Below are 12,156 nucleotides of genomic sequence, written 5' to 3' on the forward strand. Positions count from 1 at the left end.
CTTGAGTGGAAGATATGAAACAGTCTCCTTCAATATCCAGACGGGTGTCAAGCAAGGCTGTGTGATAGCCCCCATATTTACGAATGACATGACAGTGACTATTCACTAAAAATGAACTGACCTCTGTGGCGAGTATTAAATACCGCCAAAATTCTTTAACCTCAGTCACCTCCATGCCAAAATTAAACTGACCACCATGGACATACATGATCTATGGTTTGCCAACTCTGCACCAGATTCCTAGCCACACTCATTCTCTTTAATTATGCATACAGGAGATGTGACCTGTCCTTGAATGTTGACAAAACAAAATCACATATCATCCAGATCTAGTCCACTAAATATTCCACCTGCCATATATGTTGAAGGAGAGGTTTTGGAATTTCTTGAGCACTTCCCATACCTTGCAACCATCACTCCCAAAGGCCACCAGATAAGAAGAACTAACAGGGGATCAGCTGTGCCAGATCATAGTCTCTCAAATTATGGCAGTGAGTGTTTAACAACAAAGACATCCACAAGTCAGCCAAAGTCCTAGAGCACAGAGTAGTTCTCGGCACCACATTGCTGTGCTGCAAAGTGACCTGGACTGTGTATCAGCAACTAACCAGAACATCAGAGATATCCCAGCTGCAATGCCTGCATCGCATCCTTCAGGTGGGAGTACCATTGAAAAAATACTACTGATTAATTGATTGATTGATATTTATTGTCACATATACCAAAGTACAGTGAAAAGTATTTTTCTCCAGCCAAGGGAACGCACACAGTACGTACATAGTAGACAAAAAAAATTCGACAGAGTACATTGACAAATAGTGATTGGTTACAGTGCGGAACAAGGCCAAACAAGAGCAGAATAGGACATCGTGAATAGTGTTCTTACAGGAAACAGATCAGTACAAGAGTAAGTCGTTGAGGAGTCTAGTAGCTATGGGGCAGCTAGGGCCACAGAACCGGTCATTCCCCAACCGTTTTGGCATGATAGCCAGAAGTTTTACCCGGTGCAGCTGCAAGCTCCTCACCGGTCCCAGGATCAGTGAGGGTCCACCACCGATTTTGGCAACGTGAAATTCCACAGTTTCCACGCAAAACTGCAAAATCGGAGAATCCAGACATTTGGAGAGCAGTCACATGACTAGTCCCAACCAATCGGACGAGAGGCACATGACCAGCCAGAGCCAATGGGGAGCCAGTGCTCTGCACCAATGGCAGAGCTCATATCCATACCACCACATTCACCACTTGTGGAGAAAGAAGGCGGGGTGGGGATGCAAGTGGGAGAGGGGGGGGGGGTCCGAGGACTGGTGGTATGAGCAGTGAAAATCGATAAAGGTGGGCTGTCCACTAGCTCGTGGCAAAACAACACTACTACTATAAACTATGAGTAACAGAACAACAGAAATAAAATGTCCAAAATATCCCATGGCCGCATCAGATGGAGACGATCAGCCTGTCGGGTGCCCATGGTGTTCTGCAGGACCGTCGCAGTGGAGCCGGTGACAACGGGCCGATGGCCGTCCTTGCCTCCGGGAGCGTCGGTCGTAGATGTGTCTCCGTACCCCGGACCGGTGGTGGAGACGCTGTAATCCGGGAAGAGGGGGGATGCGCGCGGGGTTGTGGTGGCGCGGGGGGCGCTGGGGGAATTGAGGTTGGGGGGGAGGTGTTGATGCAGTGGGGGAAGGCCGCACACCGGCGGGTGCCAGGTCTCGGAGGGAGACCATATCCTGCCGACCGTCGGGATACTCCACGTACGCATACTGCGGGTTGGCGTGGAGTAACTGGACTCGCTCAACCAACGGGTCGGACTTGTGCACGCGCACATGCTTCCGGAGCAACATGGGCCCGGGGGTGGCCAGCCAGGTCGGGAGAGGGGATCCTGAGGACGACTTCCTGGGGGGAACCAGAAGACGTTTATGAGGTGTCTGATTAGTGGTAGTACAGAGGAGAGACCGGATCGAATGCAGGGCGTTGGGGATGACCTCTTGCCAACGGGGAACAGGGAGATCTCTGGACCGTAGGGCCAGCAGGATGGTCTTCCAAATGGTGCCATTCTCCCGCTCGACCTCACCGTTACCCCGGGGGTTATAACTGGTCGTCCTGCTAGAGGCTATGCCCCTGCTGAGCAGGAATTGACGCAGTTCGTCGCTCGTAAAGGAGGACCCCCGGTCGTTGTGAATGTACGCGGGGTAACCGAACAGGGAGAAGATGGATAGGAGGGCTTTTATGACGGTTGTAGTGGTCATGTCGGGACAGGGAATGGTGAAAGGGAAGCGGGAGTATTCGTCGATAACACTTAAGAAATGTGTGTTACGGTTGTTGGAGGGGAGGGGACCCTTGAAGTCTATACTGAGATGTTCAAAAGGGCGGGATGCCTTGATCAGATGCGTTCATTCGGGGCTTTAGAAGTGTGGTTTGCACTCGCCGCAGACATGGCAGTCCCTGGTGACGGTCCTGACTTCCTCGACGGAGTAGGGCAGGTTGCGGGTCATAATAAAATGGTAAAAACGGGTTACCCCTGGATGGCAGAGGTCCGTGTGGAGGGAGCGGAGGCGGTCAATCTGCACGCTGGCGCAGGTACCACGGGATAGGGCATCGGGAGGCTCGTTGAGCTTCCCAGGACAATACAAGATATCGTAGTTGTACGTGGACAACTCGATCCGCCACCGCAAGATCTTGTCGTTCTTGATCTTGCCCCTCCGTGCATTGTCGAACATGAAAGCTACTGACCGTTGGTCTGTGAGGAGGGTAAACCTCCTGCCGGCCAGATAGTGCCTCCAATGTCGCACAGCTTCGACTATGGCCTGTGCCTCCTTTTCCACTGAGGAATGGCGGATTTCGGAAGCGTGGAGGGTTCGTGAAAAGAAGGCCACGGGTCTGCCCGCTTGGTTCAGGGTGGCCACCAGAGCTACGTCAGACGCGTCGCTCTCGACCTGGAATGGGAGGGACTAGTCGATAGCACGCATCGTGGCCTTTGCGATATCCACTTTGATGCGGCTAAAGGCCTGGCGGGCCTCCACCGAAAGGGGAAAGGAGGTGGACTGGATGAGGGGGCGGGCTTTGTCGGCGTAGTTGGGGACCCACTGGGCGTAATAGGAGAAGAAGTCCAGGCAAAGTTTGAGGAATTTGAGGGAGTTGGGGAGAGGGAGTTCCATCAGGGGATGCATGTGTTCGGGATCGGGGCCTATCACTCCGTTACGCACTACGTAGCCAAGGATGGCTAGACGGTCGGTGCTAAACATGCACTTATCCTTATTGTAAGTTAAATTAAGGAGTTTTGCAGTTCGGAGGAATTTTTGGAGGTTGATGTCGTGGTCCTGCTGGTCGTGGCCGCAGATGGTGACGTTATCGAGATACGGGAAGGTGGCCCGTAAACCGTGCTTGTCGACCATTCGGTCCATCTCCCGTTGGAAGACCGAGACTCCATTTGTGACACCGAATGGAACCCTGAGGAAATGGTAGAGGCGCCCATCTGCCTCAAATGCGGTGTACTTTCGGTCACTCGCGCGGATGGGGAGCTGGTGGTAGGCGGACTTAAGGTCCACCGTGGAAAAGACTTTGTATTTCGCGATCCTGTTAACCAGGTCGGAAATACGGGGGAGAGGATACGCGTCCAGCTGCGTAAACCTGTTGATGGTCTGACTGTAATCAATGACCATCCGGTTTTTCTCCCCAGTCCGAACTACCAGCACTTGGGCTCGCAAGGGACTGTTGCTGGCTTCGATAACCCCTTCCTTAAGGAGCCTCTGGACCTCGGAACCGATGAATGTCCGGTCCTGGGCACTGTATCGTCTGCTCCGAGTGGCGACAGGTTTACAATCGGGGTGAGATTAGCAAACAAGGAAGGGGGGTCCACTTTGAGGGACGCGAGGCTGCAAACAGTAAGAGGGGGAATAGGGCCGCCGAATTGAAAGGTCAAGCTCTGCAGGGTGCACTGGAAATCCAGGCCCAAGAGTGCCGGAGCAGAGGAGTTTGAAGTTTTTGAAAACCCTCCCCTGGACCGTGAGGTCCGCTATGCAGCACCCGGTGATTTGGACGGAGTGCGAACCTGAGGCCAATTCAATTTTATGTTTAACTGGATGGATGGGGAGTGCGTAGCGTCTTACCGTATCGGGGTGGACGAAACTTTCCGTGCTCCCAGAGTCTAGCAGGCATCCCGTTCTGTGTCCGTTAAGCTGGACCATTGTTGTAGTCTTGGCGAGCGAGCGTGGTCGCGACTGGTCGAGTTTGATAGAAGCCAGTCGTGGTGAGAGTTCAAGATCCTCCTCGGTGGCAGAGTAATCACTGGCAGGGCCTTCCGTGTTGATCCAAGATGGCGGCGCCCATGACCTGCACGTGGAGCCAGAGCCCCAAGATGGCGGCGCCCATGGCCCGCACATGGCGCCCGGGGCCCAAGATGGCGGCGCCCGTTGGAACCTCGTGGCGGCTGGGGGCAGTGTCAGCGGTATCTGCGGGCCTGTCAGGGCTGTCGGGACAGCCGGGAGTGAGGTCGGGGGGCCCGTGGGGCCATTGCGGGGGCTGGGAGGCGGGCCGGAGAGGTCGGTGCATGGCGTGGGGCCCTGGGGGGGGGGGGGGGGGGGGGGGCGATCCGCGGTCGCTGCACGGAAGCGACCGACTTGGTCTGGCAGACCATCGAGTAGTGGCCCTTCTTCCCGCAGCTCTTACACAGAGCGGAGCGGGCCGGGCAGCGTGGGCGGGGGTGCTTCGATAGACCACAGAAATAGCAGTGGGCCCCGCTAATTTCTTGGAGCGACCCGCAGCACAGGCTTGAGGGGGGTCGGGGTCCGCGGAGGACGAGGGTGGCGCGTGCCAGGAAGTCCAGGGGGTTGCCGCGCGGCCGGGGGTGTATGCGCGGGCGTTCAGGTCAGCAACCTCCAGGGATGTTGCAAGAGTCCATGCCTCAGCTAGGCTGAGGGTGTCCTTCTCCAGCAATCATTGGCAGATAGAAGGAGACTGCATGCCAGCAACGTAAGCGTCTCTGATTAAAAGTTCCATGTGCTCAGTCACCGAAACTTGGAGACATGTGCACGTTCTCCCTAGAGCTGCGAGGGCCTGGTAAAACTCGTCAAGGGACTCACCAGGGAACTGTTGTCTAGTCGTCAGGAGATGCTGTGCGTATACTTCGTTGACCGGCCAGAGAAAGTGTCCTTTAAGAATCGCCATGGCCGCATCATAATCGCTTTCGTCCTCTATCATAGAGTAGATCGCTGTGCCCACGCATGAGTGGAGGATGTGGAGTTTCTGCTCCTTGGTGGGCTTGCCGGCTGCAGTCGTCAGGTAGTTATTAAAACACGCCTGCCAGTGTTTAAAGATTGCAGACGCATTTGAAGCATGTGGGCTGGTGCGGAGGCAGTCAGGCTTGATGCGTAGCTCCATTCCAAAATTCTAGCTGATTAAATTGATGTACCATCAATTCGACTCGACACAATTAGCATCCGAACTGTGGGTTTAATCAGCTAGTTGTTAGCCCGGTGGTCGACTACAGAGTAAGGCCGACCGCCAGGAATGATGGGTACTTATACCCTGCCTCGGAGGCGGGGCCTACTTGCCTCTCGACCAATTGGAGAGCAGTCACATGACCAGTCCCAACCAATCAGACGAGAGGCACATGACCAGCCAGAGCCAATGGGGAGCCAGTGCTCTGCACCAATGGCAGAGCTCAAAATCCATACCACCACACCCACGTCACTGTACTCACACGCCAGAAGGGGGTACAAACTCCCTTCACCAAGTTGGTGAAATGAGTTGCTTGTACTTACTGTGCTAACTAACCAAGTGTACAAGCTAAGCCAGATCAGTATTTTCTTATTTTGACAAATATACTTGCTGAACCACCTGTTCAAATGATGCCAGTCTCGCCAGATGAAATGGCTCTGAGAGTATTGCCTTTCAGTTCCTGTGCCAGCTTTTCAATCTTTTCAGGAGTTACATTTGCTAATGATCCTATCTATTTCCCACTGTACCAGAGAGACCAACTATTTTGTCTGTGTCAAGTTTACTGATTGTGACAGATGTGCGAGCTGTTCCAGCCATGCCAGCTGTGCTAAGTCTGCCAATTGTGTTCACTGTGACAGGTTTCAGTACCTGTGGCGCTGGAACAGCTGTGGCCACAGATACTGACACCACTCATCTGTATCCTTGTTTCCGTTCTCATTCATTATACTTGGATCCTAAATGATTTCAGTTTCAAAGCATCCTTAGGGCTACACTTTTGACTTTGTTTGAAGGAAGAATAACTCTTTGCATAGGTTTTTACAAAACACATGAGTGCAACTTTTAAAAGCGCAATTAAATAGTTAGTTAGCGAGATAAGCCAAAAGAAACAATCACCACCCACTTGTAAGAATAATCCTTCAAATCCTTTCCAATAGGTAACAAGCCAGCCAAGTTGATGTGCAACAGAAAATTCATGAATCCAGCTACTGAGCCATAAAGCTCCCTTTCACAAACTGGTCCCTAACTGTCCTTGTGGCTTCTGTACTTATGAAATGGAAGACCGTGCTGCAGAAAAGGGGAAGAAGATTGTTATGGGGTGGGTGTGGAACAGGGTCTCTGTGGTGGCCTGGCAGTGACGAGGTGGAGGTTCATCATATCAACAAACAGAGTTTATTGTTAACAAGGAACAATGGTACAGAGACCACTGGCCTCACTGACCTGAAGCAGCACAGTCCTACAACACCAAGTTAAAGTCCAACAGGTTTGTTTCGAATCACTAGCTCCTTCATCAGGTGAGTGAAGAGGTGGGTTCCACAAACACATATATAGACAAATTCAATGATGCAAGATTGTACTTTGAATGCGAGTCTTTGCCGGTAATTAAGTCTTTACAATCCAGACGGTGCGACTGGAGAGAGGGATAATCACAGGTTAAAGAGGTGTGAATTGTCTCAAGCCAGGATAGTTGGTAGGATTTCGCAAGTCCCGGCCAGATGGTGAGAGGTGAATGTAAACCGACATGAATCCAAGTGAGGAACTTGGCTACCAGTTTCTGCTCAGCGATTCTGCATTGTCGCGCGTCCTGAAGGCCGCCTTAGAGACCGCTGACCCGAAGATCAGAGGCTGAATGGCTTGACTGCTGAAGTGTTCCCTGAGTGAATATGAGCATGCCCCAGGTCCAGGGGGTGATCGACGGGATGCATTACACCCTACAAGCACCTGCAGATGACAGGTCGATCTACACAAACTGAAAGGGGCTTGACTTGATGAATGTGCAGCTGGTGTGTGACCATGAGCTGCGCATCATGCATGTCTACTCCCGTTGCACTGGCAGTGTGCATGACGCCTTCATCATCATAATAATAATCTTTATTAGTGTCACAAGTAGGTTTGCATTAACACTGCAGTGAAGTTACTGTGAAAATCCCCAAGTCACCACACTCCGGTGCGTGTTCGGGTACACTGAGGGAAAATTCAGAATGTCCAATTCACTTTCGGGACTTGTGTGAGGAAACCGGAGCGCATAGAGGAAACCCACAGACACAGGGAGAACATGCAGAGTCCGCACAGGCAGTGACGCAAGCCGGAAATCAAACCTAGGACCCTGGCGCTGTGAAGCAACATTGCTAACCACTGCGCTACCGTGGACACTCGATGGTTCCAGCTGGGTAGTTGGCTCCTGGGTGACGGGTTATTCTCTGCGGGTGTGACTGATGGCGCCTGTTCGGAGACCCCAGAACGAACAGAGACTTGCTAGAATGATGCCCAAAGCTCACCCCCAATGCTACGCCTTGGAGCATCCACAGATGGTACATCAGGAGTGGAGATGGCCTGCTGCGATTCCCGTCCTGTGCTCTGGGTCCCGGTTGGCGGGCGTCTTCTGGCGGGCGAGTGGGCCTGGAAGGGCCTGGCTGCTGCTCGGGTGTCCCAAGTGCCGTGGTATCACTCTGTTCTGCCTGCTGCCCATATGATGCGCCATGGACAGGAAGGGGGGGATGTCCGAGATGCTGCAGTGTTCTGGTACCTCCCCTACAGGAGTCACCAGCACGGGCCCCATAACCTTCTCCTCCCTCAGGGTGCCCGATGGCCCCGGGCTACTCCATGGGTCTGGGGTGCGAGTGGAGCTAACCCCTGAGACTTTCCCGCTACCTGGCGCTGCCAGTCCTGGAGGCTGGCTGTCGTCACGACCAGGGTCTGCATGCTCACACCATGAAGCACAGAGAGTGGATCAGCTCCGTCTGGGACTGAGCCACATCACGCTGCAACTGTGCCACCATCTTCTGAGATTGTCCCACATCAGCCAGTGACCGTGCCATCCTCCTCTGGGACTGGGCCACCTTCCTCTGCATCTGTGCCACCTCGGCCAGTGCCTGGGCAATGCCGCTGATGCTCTCAGCCATGGCCTGCTGTCACTGGGCCACGCTCAGGAGCGCTGCTGCAATGTCCAGGCGGCTCTGGCACAGGGCTGCCTGGGAGACGGCAACCCTGCCCTGGGCCTCAGCCACTGCCTGCACAGATTGCCTCAGGCCTTGGACATGTTGACCCACGGCAGAAACCTTTGCCCCATGGCCTGGATGGCACCCAGGGTCGGCACAAACCCTGCACGTGGTTGGACTCCTCCAATTGCACCTGTAGGTGTTGGATGCTCGCCGATACCCCTCATGTAGTCCCTGACTCTGCGACTGCATCTCCACAATTGATGGGACTGTCCGTTCCCGAAGCCCGAAACCCATCTGGACAGCACCTAGTCCCTGGGGTCAGACCACCCTCCAACCGTCCCCCCTTTCGGGAGTTCCTACCTCCACCTGCGGTCCGGAGCATATGTGTGGTGCGCACCAGATAGTGCCCCATCGGTGAAGGGTATTGGCAAAAGCTGTGACAGGAAGTTATTGTCATCCTCGGACTTGACCCCCGGGGTATCCTGGGATGTGGGTCAACAGCTCCTGTCCATGTTGGTGCTTCCTCGTCACTGGTCGACACCTGGGGTTCTTCCTGTGGCTGGAGTTGTGGGCGGGGTTACCAGAAGGACCCATTCCATCACCAACAGCTCCTGAATGACACAAGACAAGGTGCCTGATTGCATCGCGGGCCACGGGGGGAGTGGGGGGATGTGGGGAGAGCTGGGTGGAGGGATTGGGGTGGTGGTGGGTGTTGGGGTTGTGATGATGGTGGGTGAAGGGGTGGTGGTGAGTGAGGGTGACGCAGGTGCTATGGAGAACCACAACACAGCGGGGTCTCCCTTCCTCGCCTGATGCCAACCTCCGCCCCGGCGACTGCCCTTTCTTCGGGACCGCCAACCGCATCCAGGGCCCTTTGTTTTGCTACCGCGAGGAACCGCATGTCCGGCAGTCCCCCTCCAGTGTTCTCCTGCTCACAGTGGTTTGGCACGGCCTTCTGCTGATGGTGGGGGGAACTGAAAATGCCCAGTATTAGATGGTTGACGCATGCAGCCCAGGGGGTGGGTAGCTGGTGGCCTCAGTGCGCATGGCACCCGGCCATGGCGGCCAGTATGGTTGAACTCCCCGAATCCTGCACCGTCAACACTGTCAACACCGTCTCAGGAATGGAAAATCCGGCCGACAATGTTTTGCCTCAACTACTTCCTCTGGTAACGAATTCACTAGGCCGATCACTCTCTTGGTGAAGAAATCTCTCCTCATCTCTGTCTGAAATGGTTTACCCTGGATCCTCAGACTGTGACCGCTGGTTCTGGACACACCTGTAATGATATGTATATATGTAGACAAGTAAAGGGTTAATTATTATATCTCAGTACAATACAACCACTAGAGGGCACCACTAGTTCCCACTATAAATATAAAAACTCAGGGGATCTCAGGTATTCTTCTGGACAGTAGATTGTAAGAGAGAGAGATAGATCACAACATAATTAGGAATAGATAAAATAGATAGAATTCGGCAGCACAGTAACACAAATGGATAGCACTGTGGCTTCACTGCGCCAGGGTCCCTGGTTCGATTCCCCGCTGGGTAATTGTTCTCCCAGTGTGTGCGTGGGTTTCCTCTGGGTGCTCTGGTTTCCTCCCACGGTCCAAAGATGTGCAGGTTAGGTGGATTGGCCATGATAAATTGCCCTTAGTGACCAAAAAAGGCTAGGAGGGGTTATTGGGTTATGGGGATAGGGTGGAAGTGAGGACTTAAGTAGGTCGGTGCAGACTCAATGGGCCCAATGGCCACCTTCTGCACTATATATGTTCTATGTTTAGAAACAGCACATGTACTTTAAATTAGTTATTACTTAAATATAGATTACTTGGTTACGAGTTATAATTCTGTGGAGTGTGCGGACTCAATATTAATCAATTGTTATTCAATAAATCCGTTTTGCTTTAAGTTAGAGATTGGTGGTTTATTTATAATCATACCATCAGACCATTCTGGATTGAGAAGCAAAGAGTAATGATATATTAAAGAGTAATATAACATGGTACCTGGTGATTGGCTACAGAAACTAGCTAGCTTAAAGAAACTAGCACGAGAAAAAATAAAAAACTAAGAAGCTATTCTACTTGCGAGGCACCAACCTGAACCTGCAGAACTTCGACGAATCCAGGATCGATGGATAATGCCCTGCCAGAGGAAAACAATACTCACAATGTGGCAAATTAAACCATTTGTGCAGACCTTGGCTCGCATTTAAATCTTTACAAAGTCCAATACAAGACAGATTAATGTACGAAGTGTTGAATCTCTGGAGGAAAATTTTGTGCAGAATTTTTCAACAGATACAATGGTTACTCTCTGGAAAACACTTTGGGCGAGATTCTCCCGCGCTTGGCCCGATGGCCCAGCGCCAAGAACGGCGCAAACCACTCCGGCTTTGGGCCACCCGGAAGTTGCGGAATCCTCCACACTTCTGGGGGCTAGGCCAGCAATGGAGGGGTTGGCGCTGCGCGAACCAGCGCCGAAGGGCCGCCGTGGCGGAGCCCTACAGAGCCCTACAGAGGCGGGCGCGGAGGGAAAGAGTGCACCCACGGTACAGAGCTGCCCGCAGATTGGTGGGCCCCGATTGCAGGCCAGGCCTCCATGGCGGCTCCCCCCGGGGCCAGATCCCCCCCCCCCCCCCCCCCCCCCCCCCCCCCCCCCCCCCAGTGCTCCCCTGAGGATCCCGCAAGACGGCCGACAAGCCAGGTCCCGGCGTCATGGACAATGTCCATTTCACGCCGGCATGACTGGCCGAAAACGGGCGGCCGCTTGGTCATCAGGGCCCAGAGAATTGCTGGGAGGGGGCCGCTGCCAATGGCTCCCGACCAGCGCAGCGTAAACTCCAACCCCGCCCGAAAACTGGTGCCGGATAATACGTCATCCGGCGTCGGAGTGGCGGGGCAGGATTCACGCCTCCCCCCCCGGGGATTCTCCGACCTGGCAGGGGGTCGGAGAATCCCGCCCTTTATAGGAATCATAAAAAAATTTGATAAAACCACTGAAGTACATCACCGCTTAAATTAATCAACTGCATAAATTCAGATCAGAATGGAACCATGTAATAAAAGTAAACGACTCTCCAATGAAATTCAAGTTGGATACAGGCGCTTCTGCCAATTTGTTTACAAAGCTTGATCTCACAAAGCTGAAGCAAAGCCCTAAAATACTTCCAGCAGCCTGTAGATTAAAAGACTGCATGGCAATTCAATCTCATCTATTGGATCATGCTATTTGATAGTTTCCAACAATGATATTGAAACTTCACTAAGGTTCGAGATTGTCAAGTCAGATAAATCATCCCTCTTAGGTGCACAAGCCTGCAAGGAGTTACACCTAATACAGCAAATTTATACTGCAACTTCATCTCAACCCATACTGCATGATGGTATCAAAGGTATACTGAACCAATATCCAGACGTCTTTGAAGGCATGGGTACTCTTCCATTCAAGTCCAAAATCCTATTGAGGACAGATGCCAAATCTGTGGTACATCCTCTGAAAATTCCTGCTCCACTCAGCGAAAGATTAAAACTTGAATTAAAAAGGCGACAACAATAAGGAATAATATCAAGAGTCGCTGAACCAACTGACTGGGTCAGTTTGATGGTTTACATGAAGAAATCTTCAGGCGATCTACGGATATGTATAGACCCCAAGGATCTCAACAAGAATATCATGAGGGAACACTATCCCAATCCCAAACGAGAGGCAACAAAGCAACAACATCACTAGCGAGATGGCTAATGCACGGATCTTCACCAAATTAGATGCATT

At 52.6% G+C, this 12,156-nt stretch overlaps 1 protein-coding gene across 9 annotated transcripts in view; it reads left to right on the plus strand.

The window, feature by feature from the left end:
* Positions 1-12,156, plus strand: part of LOC119970506 (multiple C2 and transmembrane domain-containing protein 1-like) — an 891,726-nt gene that overhangs the window by 521,631 nt on the left and 357,939 nt on the right. The window lies entirely within an intron of this gene.

Source organism: Scyliorhinus canicula, chromosome 8, assembly GCF_902713615.1.
Source record: "Scyliorhinus canicula chromosome 8, sScyCan1.1, whole genome shotgun sequence".
NCBI lineage: Eukaryota > Metazoa > Chordata > Chondrichthyes > Carcharhiniformes > Scyliorhinidae > Scyliorhinus > Scyliorhinus canicula.